Genomic DNA, 12,480 nt, shown 5'->3' with positions numbered 1-12,480 from the left:
ATTTGATTCTTGCCTTTCAAAGGAACTGGCTTAAGGTTAAAATGACCTTTAAGGATAATTAACTTAGTACTTACTTGTGAATCAATATTTACATCAGGAGATTGGTGTAATGTTTAAGATGTTTAACTTACAGACACAAGGTGCAGGGTTTAATTCTCACAGAGGGAAATTGGAAAAGCTTAAAATGACCCACAAATGCAGTTAGTCTAGTACTAATCTGTGATGCTATGAACCAATCAGCTTCTTTTTTCTCTACATGAAACACTGACATGGACAAAACCTAGCAAAATAAGTAGCTTTCTTCACTGGTGTGAAATATATATTGGGGTGAAAGGCTGCCATAATAGTTATAGTGTTTACCTTACAGACACAAAGTATAGGGTTTAAGTCTCACCTGGAATGGGTCTTGGCTTAAAATGGCCTACAAGGGCTGTTAAACTAGTACTGAACTATGATCCTATGTAGTGTGAAAACTAAATTTACTACCTACAGTCTGAAATATGGACATGGACATTGTTTTGACAGATCTCCTGGAGAATTATTCAATCTATCACAGACTACAACCACCAGAGGACTGGAAAACAGACAGTGAGGTGACCATGTTTGAGTGTGAGAGACAGAAAATAATTAGGAAAACTGTTCTGATAGCTTCCTAGCAGTGGCAAAAAAAGTCATGGAGAAAATCCTGAGAAAAAAAGTTGGTGCCACTTAATCGATTATACCAGTCTTCAAGACAACAGACAACATGGGTTCATGGCAGAATGAGTTGTCAGTCAAACATCTCCCACTTTTCTGACTGGAGTATATGTGAACCTGACAATGGAGTACAATTAGATATGGTCAACCTAGTTTCAACAGGGTAACAGTTCCACACTGGAGGCTGATAGGAAAACTCAAGAAGTTTGGGTCAGACCAAGACTGAGGGAATGAGCAGCTGTGTGGCTCAGAGGGCTGTGATAAGAGGATCAATGCCAAGAATTAGGAATCTGCATGGTAGAGTATTACATACTTCCGTCCTGGGTTCATTGTCTTCTGTGTGTTTGTATCAGACATGTCTGAGGTAGTAAAGAAGAGGATGCAACTCTTCACTAATCAAATGTAGGATTTTGCAAGTCAGAACAGCCAGGAAGAGTTGTGGTATTTGAGATTCAGTGCAAACAAAAACAAAGTACTTCACTTTGTCTACAATAGCCCTTGTTTGAAGTAGCGGTTTGGGAGAGTAGAAACAGAAAGGATCTTGGTGTGTTGTTCACACCTATACTGGACCACTGGGAGAAAGCAGCATTATGTGGTGAATATTCATTGAACTTGATTCCAGAAGCCAAGAGCTAGCACCTTCACTGTACAGGGCCTTTCTCAGACACCTCAAGCACTGCATATACTTCTGGATGGCATATAAGAAAAGTAACATCAGCCTACTGTTGGGACTCCAGAGGGAATCAATGAGGAAGACCAGTACTGTGGAGGTAAAGGGATAAGAATAGAGGCTAAATGAGCTAAACTTCTTCGCACATGAAACCAAAACAAAGAAAGGAACATGCTCTTTGTATATAACTTCTTATCAGGTAGATGTAATGCTGTCATCCTGAACAGGAAGGACAGAGAGAGAAGAAATGAGATCAGGCAGCAGATTGCAGGGAATAACCAGCCTCTAGATTTCTAGAAGTACTTTCCATGAAAATGTTGTATATCCATGGATTGGACTACCAGAATGGGCATTGAAGAGGAAGCCTACAGAGATATTGAAGACGGTATGTGACAGACAGACAAAGCATAACAGGAAGGTAGAGATGGAGTTCAGTTGATGAAGAATTCACTTAAAAGGATACGCTGTCATTTATTTTGCTCTCATGTAAAAGTAATGAGATTTTTGGATAGGAAGTGGGTGTAAATAATATGTTAGTTATGCTCAAGCCATGATGCTTGAAATAATGTTTTTGTCTGATGTTAACTTCTTAACAGCTATACAAATTGACTGCAAAACATTTTTTTCATTCATATAGGTAGCTGCATTCTTAAGGTTTGGAGGGGCTTTAAATTTTGGCAAGTTATCCTTTAGTAGTAGGAAGTTTGATGTAGAATAGCTCTTAGATGTTATAGGGTTAGTCAAGGTCACAGAATTGATTTTTATTATGAAGGAGACAGCTTTATGGTGTGACATTACTGGAGAGGAAACTACACTGGAGGGTACAGCGTTGTTCCATGTTTGTGAGTACCAGGTTGATTATGTTTGCATCACAAGTGGACATATGGATAGTTTAGTCCAATGTATTTGGGTTCACAAAGTCCAAGAATCTCAAGACCTATAAGTTTCTGGTCATCATATCTCTCAAATGTACAGATTTTCATGGAATGACCAGATTTTTGCTTCATATTTTGGTCCGTTTTTCATGTAATTATGGTTTTCCTGCAAATTAGTGGCAAATCATTAAATGTTTAAATCAGAAAATAATCACAGCCATTTGAGTTTCAGACTCCATACCTTTCAGAAAATTTATGCTAATGCAAGACCTGTTATTCAATAAATGTTCTAAGTTTGTAAGAGCAATATTTAAAAATTGTCCCTATTTCAGGCCTTTGTCCCACTTTTACTTATGCCGTTGTCCAGATTTCTTGCTCTAAGAGTTTGAGAAGTATGATGTAAATATCCCAGTTTATAGTGGATAGTTAAAGTCCCCCATGAATATGGTATTGGGTTGAATGGTGAGGGCTTCCAGTAGGCCCAAATATGAGTTATGGGTTGTTAGGTTCATAGATGGTGACCTTTAGCTTACAAGGATATGATATGGGACTTTGCCTGTGGAAATCTGGACATGGAGAAGCCCAAGCTGTGGTGAGTTTGCTGTTGATACAGAGTGAGAAACCTGCAGCTTTGGTCACTGCCTGTGCAACAGCTAGTCTGAATAGGAGGAACACATTGTATCCTTGCTGGGGTGCTCCCTGAACTTTAAACAATGTCTCAGAAACTGCACATATGACCACATTCCCAGGGTGAGGAAGGCCAGAGGGTAGTGGTGTTTCTTATTTAGGCTCCTGACTTTAAGTGGTAGCACCTTTAGAGTTCATTGAGATTGGGCACTATGTGGGAGGACAATGGTTTAGCCAAAGTTGATATCTGTGTTAGAAACAGTATTTAGAACATACCTAGAGCCTGTTTATTGCATTTTTTGTGTCGCACTTAATTTAAAGTATTAATTTAAAGTGTTTTTTTAATGTATAGGTAGACATCTATTTATACACCCATATTTACACACAGGTATATATATGTGTATATATATATATATATATATATATATATATATATATATATATATATATATATATATACACATATATATATGTATATATATATATATATATATATATATATATATATATATATATATATATATATATATATAATTTTTTTGTTACGTGTGTGTGTGTATATATATATATATCAAATTTATGGGTGTTTGTGTTATTCACAAAACAGTATGTATTTGGTTATGGTTGCGCGCGTGTGTGTGTGTGTGTGTTTGTGAGTGTGTGTGCGTGTACGCGCGTGTATGTATGTGTGTGCACGCACACACATTTACATATACATGCATTTTTATACATATTCAACACACACATATATGTGTATATTTGTGTATATACACATACATTTATATATTTATATATATATATAAATATATTTATATTTATTTTTATATATTTTTATTACAACATTTTTTACAAAAATTTTTTGGTTAATTATTCAATTATCTGTTGTTGTGTGATGTAATTTCCTGTATTGTGATGTATTTAAGGAACTGGTAAACATTATGTTTTGTTCTGAAGAAGTTCATGCATTAAATTGTGGATGAAAGCGCTAAATACGTTTGTTTTTTCTTGGCTTCTGGCTGTTTCATTAGTGGATTTTCGTTTTTTTGTGATTCGTCATTTGGGAAAAAAAATCTTGCTATTTTCCCACTTTCTATAATTTAAAAAAAAATTCAGTTACAGTTGCTGTTCTGAACTGTTTGCAAGTTTCTTGGAGGCCAGTGCTTGCTTGGGCTAAAGGGAAGTCTCTGTGTTCACCAGTGGCAGTGGTTAACACTGAGCAGCCTGCCTGTCCCTGTATGAGTGGTTACTGCCTAGAAACTGTAGTTTTATTGGCCATTTTGGGTCAATTCTAAACTCCTTGATCTCTCTCTCTTAAAACCCTGCAGCCATGTGGATTTGGCGTCTTTCCAGGCTTGATAGTTGTTGCTGAAGCATCTACCAAGAGGAGAACATGCTGAGAGAACAAAGGAGACACTTTTGAGATTTTAAGTTTTTTCTTCTGATTTATTTCTTAGAAAAACTGCATTGCCGCCTACTTTTCGGCATTTTCTTGCTTGCAAAATTTGATATCTGTGTTACAAACAGTCTTTAGAACATGCCTAGAGCCTGTTTATTGCATTTTTTGTGTTGCACTTAATTTAAAATTGTTATTTCTTAAAATTGCATTTTACCTGCCTCTGACCTAGCACATACATGTTGGGGTCATTTATTGCACTACTTTGACTAGTTTGCTACTTGTGTGTCTCTGCTATCCTTAAACAAAAACAAAAAAAAAAAATCTTGCTATTTTCCCACTTTCTATCATTTAAAAAAAGTTCAGTTACAGAGTTGCTGTTCTGAACTCTTTGTAAATTTCTTGGAGGCCAGTACTTGCTTGGGCTAAAGGGAAATCTCTGTGTTCACCAGTGGCAGTGGTTAACACTGAGCAGCCTGCCTGTCCCTGTAGGAGTGGTGACTGCCTAGAAACTGTAATTTTATTGGCCATTTTGGTTCAACTCCAAACTCCTTGATCTCTCTCTCTTAAAACCTTGCAACTCTCTTTTTGCGTGGTCTTGCGCACAGAGCAGCGTCGGGCAGTGCCGGTCAGCTGGGGTATACTATACCTGGTTCCACAAAGTCTGCACTGCAAATTTTCCCTTAGAACTAGGCAAGCCTCAACTCAAGTGTTTCATATCAACTGCTCTTATTGCAGCACTTGCATAACCCAAATCAGCACTTGTCCAAATCTCCTAGACAGCACTATTATTTTCCAAATCTCCTAGACAGCACTATTATAATACAGCATAAGACCCTCGATTGTCCGCAAGACAAGTGAAAGTTACTTTTCCAAGCATGTCCAGAGGTCAGCTTCAGGTGTACTCTCCAGATCATCTGGTGGAATTGGGCATCCTGAGGCAATGTCACAACTGCCTCATGTATATAGACAACCCTCTCCTTTTACCTGTAGACACAAACACTTGTGAGAGATGCAAATACACAGCCAGACTGGAGGCTAAGTGCTCTCACCCCATGACTGTAACAGACAGTCAAGAGGAGAAGAGACACACTAGCATCACACCACCAGTCACACATGGTTCTACAAAACAAGCACTGGCAAAACATACACATAAATACACAAAAACATATTCGAAGGCACTAGGTACAAATCTGAAAAAGAAACAGTGCCCTCCAAAGCAGACAAGCAAGCAACCTGCACCTCCAAACACATGCCAGAAAACACATAATTCACCTCAGCAGTGTGCCTCACGACAGCCCCTAAGGCAAAACACCATACCCAACACGCTAGTTATAGGAGACTCTATAGTAAGGCACACAGATGTTCCACTCACCAGGCTGAACAAGGAGAAGGTTGCTGTCAGCTGCCTGTCAGGTGCTAGGATCAGCCACATAACACAGGCACTTAAGTCACTCCAGAACAAGTACAAGTATGATATTGTCATTGTACATGGTGTGAATGATCTAAGATGTACCTCCATGGACTACATGAAAAGAGACATTGAGGAGCTCTCTGATCATGTAGCCCAAGCTGGTGTGACCCTGACCTTGAGTAGCATACTACCTTCACCTAGAATGATACCACAATACAAAGAAAAAATTATCAATTTCAACAATTGGCTAAGCTTCTGGTGTCATTCTAAGGGGATCCAGTGTCTGTCTGCCTGGGATGACATGAAAGACAAGCCTCGCTGTTTCGCCAGAGATGATTTGCACCTGTCACCCCTAGGCTTTTGAATACTGGCCAAGGGTCTTGCCATCTCCATAGTGCCTTTTTTAGGCAAGGCTCAAAGGACAAACCAACCACCGTAACCAGCACAGGTAACCAAAAACTAAGGATAATGCTACTCAACACCAGAAGTCTCAACCTCAAAATGCATGCACTTGAGGCATTCCTCAGTATGGAGAAAAGCGATGTTTGTGCAGTGACGGAAACCTGGGTTAAGGCTCCAGAGAGCACCCCAGCATTACCAGGTTACAATTCATATCTTACCTTCCAGCCTCAGTTACCAGATCACAGTACAAAGGGCGGAGGTGTATCCATATTCAAGGATCCCCACATCTCCAGGTTAGTGGCGCAGCATGATGCCCCAGAGATCATCCATGTGCAAGCAAAACCACATTTCAAGTCGTAGCCTGTTATAGATCACCCACCATGTCCCAAGATGCTCATTCACCATTCCTTGAGGCATTGGAAAATATAAAGGTCCTACCCAACACCATAATTTTGGGTGATTTCAACTACCCTGGTATAGACTGGGTGAACTACCAAAGTTCTAACTCCTATGCCCAGCAGTTCATAGAATTTATAAATTTAGATGCCCTTGAACAACTGGTATGTTCTCCCACTAGAGGGGACAACATACTAGATTTAGTCATCACAAATATGGGCGCCCATTGTACCACACCAGTTATCACTCCCTCTCTGGTCAGATCAGACCACAAACTGATAACCCTAGACATCCTCACCCCTCCACCTCCCCCAGTCAAAGAAACTATCGTAAAAAAACTTTCCAAAGCAAACTTCAAACTACTTGCGTCAGAAGTGGAAAGCTTCACTATTCCCTTGCAGAAGGATAATGATATCCAGGGTGCAGAATCCAACACCAAGGCACTTTATATACATCTTCAGGATTGCATGGACCATGCTATCCCAAATAAAACCAAGACTCCTTCCTCAAGCAAGAAGAAACCAGTCTGGTGGACCCCAGCCATAAGCAAACTATACAATAAAAGGAGGAGACTTATACAAAAAAAGGCCAAATCTCAAGTAGAAAAATCTTCCCTGATCAGCTTTAGTAAGAAATTGAGGGCCCTCATCAAGTCAACTAAAGCCAATTTTGAAAAGAAAGTTGCCAAGGATGCCAAGGATAATCATAATGGCAATGCTCAGGTCTGTTCTGAGCTAGTACAAAATGGAACAAAATACACTGATTCCACTGACATTGCCAACATCTTGGCTGACATGTTCAGTGCAAATTTCTCCCCCCCTCACCACCTACAGGGCCTATTACTATTCCAGGGGATTGTGTAACTCCAATTATTACTGATACATTGGTCAATAAGGCTTTATCTAAAGCTAAAAAACACTGCCTCCATGGGACTAGATGGTGTCCCGGGCTGTGTCATACGCAAGCTCCACAAATAATTAACCCCACATCTGAATACCCTGTTCAGTCTCAGCCTCTCGACAGGATATGTGACCGTAGAATGGCATACAGCAATGGTGGTTCTGCTACACAAGGGTAGGCTCACAACCAACCCTGGGAACTACCGATCAATAAGCTTGACCAGTTTGATCTGTAAGGCAATGGAGCAAATCATTATGGAACTCATAAATGGAGAGATTGGGAACCTCCAAACACTTAACCCCACACAGTTCGGCTTCGTTAAGGGCAGATCATGCCTCCTGAACCTGGTGGACTTCTTTGAGACAGTTACTCAGGCTATAGATAAGGGAAAGGAGGTACACATGGCTTACCTTGACCTTGCTAAAGCATTTGACACCATTCCCCATTCGGGTATTATTGATAAACTCACCAACCTGGGCATAAACCCAGGTTAGGCAGAGTCCCACATTGACTCTCTTCAAGAGGAATCTTGATGAGTGGATGTCACAAGATGGATCACAAACTGGCTCGCAGACAGATCCCACAAAGTAAGAGTAGTGGGATCTATGTCTGAATCCAGACCAGTAACGAGCAGTGTGCCTCAGGGCTCTGTCCTGGGGCCTCTCCTGTTTGGCATATAATTCTCTGAAGTACAGGCAGACACTGAGGGGCTATGGCTGACTAAGTCTGCAGATGATTGCAAACTGGGTGCTATAATAGAGTCTCTGGCCGACATGAATATCCTACAGAAGGGCCTTAATGAGACTGATGCATGGTGTCAAAGCCATGGTCTCAAGCTAAATGCTAAAAAATGAGTAGTAATCCCCTTTGGAAAAAACAGAGTACCAGCAAACTACCACATAGGAGGTAACCCCCTGAAATCTGAAGTAGTAATAAGGGATCTAGGGACCCAAGTAGATATTCAGCTTTCCTTTGATAACCATGTTGCCAAGGTGGTTAGAAAATCCTTCTATGTGACCCATCTGATCACGAAAGGGTTTGCATCAAGATCTAAGGATGTAATGGTGCCCCTGTACTCTTCCCTCATCAGACCCATTATTGAGTACAATGTACCAATTGGTATGTACTTGGCTAGGCATCTCCAGCAGCTGGAGAGACCACAGAGGTACCTCACTAAGAGGATTACTGGCCTCAAACAGTTGCCCTATGCAGCACGACTGAAAAAACTAAGGCTTTTCTCTGTTGCATACCACCTTCTCAGAGGCAATCTCTGTCTAACATACAGAGCCATGTCCAACCCAGAACTGTTGAACATGCTCCATCTTAGCAAAACCAAATCCACTCGAGCTACACGCTCTAGGGATATAAACTTCAGCACAACAATGAATAGAACATGCTGGCAGGATAGATTCCCTTCGCAAAGACTTCCTTTGCTATGGAACAAGGTCCTGATCTACAAAGGACAGAGCCCCTCACTATCACTTTTCAAGAGGAACCTTGACGAGTGGATGGGTAACAGAAATTTCACACCAGGGATCATACCAACAGCTCTACTAGATAGGGTCCAAGAGTACTAGCTGCTAGATCAAGAGTCTAGGGAACTAACCAAAGGGGCGGTGAATACCGCACAATGTGGCTGGGCTAATATATGCCTTCAGGCAGATAGCCCAGTACCTACCTATGAACCTATGAACCTAATATCTGAGAGCCTAGAAGGATCAAGTGCAGACATTCCATGGCAAGAACAATGGAGTCTGCTGTTCTTATCCACTTGTGCTAGTAAATAATGTACCCCCTAGGAATGATACCAGCAATTAAGCTCATGATTGAAATCAGTTAACCTTTGTTCATATTGTGGCATGATCCATGGTGAAGGTATAATGCTGAAAAGTGCTAGGCACATACCAGTCTGCGACAGTCTAAGAGTTCCATAATATTTCTCTTCATATTGTCCAGGGAGGTAATTCTCAGGTCATTTATACTCACATGGACTAAAACTGCATCATACTGGTACTTGAAGTCTGATGATTTGAGTGTTGGGGTTATTTGTCAGATCCTGACTCCTGATAGACAACTGTCAGTGATTTTCTCCTTGTTCAGTCTGGTGAGTGGGACCTCTGTATGCCTCCTATGATTAAAATATCAGGTAGTGTGCTGGCCTGCCTTATAGAATTCTTAATTGAGGTTCCATAGGGTGTGGCTATATGTGTTGTGTTGTGGTGCTTTGTGTTGGGTGCTGTTTTGGTGTAGTGTTTTTAGGGTTACTGAGGATTGTTTTGTAGGGCAAATGTTTAGGAGGTCTTTGAGGTTTAGTAAGCTTGCTTCTAAATGACTCAGCATATGTAGGTTTATGAGTTGGGTTAGTACTATGTGTGGCCCGTGTAATGCTGATGGTACTAACAACCTTAATGTTATTTTGACTGCTTTTGTGTGAGAGTCTTGTCTCCAATGACATTGTGCATTTACATCTGTCATATATTGTATCCATTTCTCTAAGGATTAGTTGTTTGCCAGTGAGCATGAAACAAATCCTACATTAACTCAGAATGCCCATATCTACCAAGCTGGTATCAAAGAAATTAGGAAAGTGCCTATTGATGGTGTCAGGTCTTTTTAAGTGAAGTACAGAGGGGCAGTTCAGCAGGCTAACATGGGAGCTGTAAGGATACAAATTACAACTAGGCTAATAATGACTGAATTCATATGGCAGTCCTCCTCAGTGCACAAACAAGTTTCTCTTTGCAGAACTGAGTAGTGGGTAAAGTTACAGGGAAAATTTTATAAGGAAAATTTAGTTTCTAAGACCCTGCTAAATATGACCAGTGGAATGTATAGATTCAAAGAAAAGCAGGTAAACCAACTTAAAATCTCTCTGGCCAATAAAATGTTCTCATGTTAAGCCTCTTTATGTGTTTCCCAACTTGGACAGACCAGGCTACCTTTCTACTGCCACAAGAATTGAAGTCACAGTCTTCTTAACTTAAAAGTACATTATATAGCTAAACATGAAAAGGTTTAGAAAAATTTTCAAAACAACTAGAAGCAACAAATAGTCATCACTTTAAGCTTCACTGTGTGCTTCCTAACCTACAGAGACCAGCCTACCTTTCTACTGCCAATAGGATTGCAGTCCATGTCTTCTTAATATAAAAACACACTTTAGTTAGCCAAAAGTGAAAAGGAAGCAGAAACATGCCAAGCAAATAGCTATAAGTAATTACAAGGCAATTCAAAGGCAGTCAAGCCAACAGTTAAGAGGATAAACCTGCAATTTCAAAGCACATTAGCAGTACATAGAGAGCCATCTTAGTTTCATCTGTCAGTGCCCATTAAGAACAGCAGAGGATATACGACTGGGAGAAGCTTCTAGGGCTTTGTATACAGGAGATGAGATGGGGTGAAATTTAAGGGCCACGTATACAGGAGATGAGACTGTGAAGAGCTTCCAGGGCCAGATATACAGGAGATGAGACTGGAAGGAGCTTTCAAAGTCAGATATACAGTAGGGGGTAGCAGCTCAAAAGCCTCCAATTCACTTAACAACTCGAAAATAACAATGGATATTGTAAAATTCTAATCATTTATAACTTTTAGCCTTGGATTCAGAAGAGAGATAGCAAAAAATGCAATAAAATGGCAGCCCATTCAAACTGATTTAAACATCTAGGCACAGCACAGTAACAACCTGAAAGGCACTACAGATTCTAAAAGACTGTAACTATAAAAATGTCTTCAATTTACAGCTTTAACTTTAGATGCAGAACAAACACAAACAGGAGCTGCACAAAACTTATTTACATGATAAGATAAGTACAGTAGTGTAACTGTACTGCATTGGATGAAAAACTGAGTCCAGATGCTTTTTTCCAAGCTTCCAATTTTTCAGTAGTCCAAAGACTCCACTAGGGCTAATGTAATATAAATCAAATGAGTAAAATTACATAAATCCTTAGATTTTACCACATGAATATCTACACTATTTTATAAATTTCATGTAGTATTTTCAAAATTATACATCTGTAATGAGAGTAAAGCAAGTCATTATAAGCTTTATTAGCGCTAGAAAACTGCAGTGACCCCTTTTAAACTGCTTTTACAAATGCCCTCAGTCCAAAAACAAAAACAAAAAAAAAAACTGAAAACAGTCAGTAATAACTAGAAAAAGAAAAAGGATCGGTGTCGTAGTAATTTGATCGTTTGTGCATTTATTTAATTACGCTTTGTTAACTTGATTAGTACTGTTGGTCTCTGTTGTTTTAAAGAGGGGACTCAGGGAGAAAAGCTTTAGGTGAACATTACAGAAAATCCAATTTATATTTCATAATAAAATGGCATGTTCTTAACATATCTCAGGCTCACTTAATCAGCATTTGGCGACAATGTCAGAGAACTTGAGAAATGGGGGTAGGGGGTTCACTGATTTAAAGGCATATATACTAGAACAAATCCATCCAGAACATGAAACTATTTTTATTCTTAAGTATGATACATTGACACCCAAGGGCTTGAACAGGGAATGTACTTGGAAAGCCCTTTTGTATTTTAATGTTTCTATCTTATAATTATTTTATTGGTATTAATTGGTGTGCTTATTTAATCATGCTTATTTAATGATTTTTCAAATCACACAGCAGCTGTTTGTCTCCCCTGGTGTATAATCATCCTCATGTAAGTTTTTGCATTCAAGGTATGCTGTACATTGTGGTTTTATACCTAATTCTTCATTACAACAGCGTATACTATTTTTCTATTTTTTAACACTGCAGAATGCCTTTAGATATTTATGCTTAACGAACTGCTGTCACACATGCATCTAGATATGTTCTGTTTTCCTTGTTTACTGTTATAGAGATAGAAGGATTAATTCAAATATTGCATTTAACTGCTCTAACTGCACTGACTAGTGTTTAAAACATGTTGAAAGTCTATCTTGCTTAAAGTAGTAGAGAACTGCTTTATGTATTATTCACATTGTATTTTTGTATGTTGCCACAAGAACTGATTTATGTTATCAGTTGCAGGAACACCCATTACCATTACCTGATGTTTTTGTTATTGACTATTGCTAAACCAAGTCCAATCTGACTGGTCACACAGTATGTGCTGC

This window comes from Protopterus annectens, chromosome 1.part1 (assembly GCF_019279795.1).
Source record: "Protopterus annectens isolate FY-2018-M chromosome 1.part1, PAN1.0, whole genome shotgun sequence".
Lineage (NCBI taxonomy): Eukaryota > Metazoa > Chordata > Ceratodontiformes > Protopteridae > Protopterus > Protopterus annectens.
Note: the sequence above shows the minus strand (reverse complement) of the source record.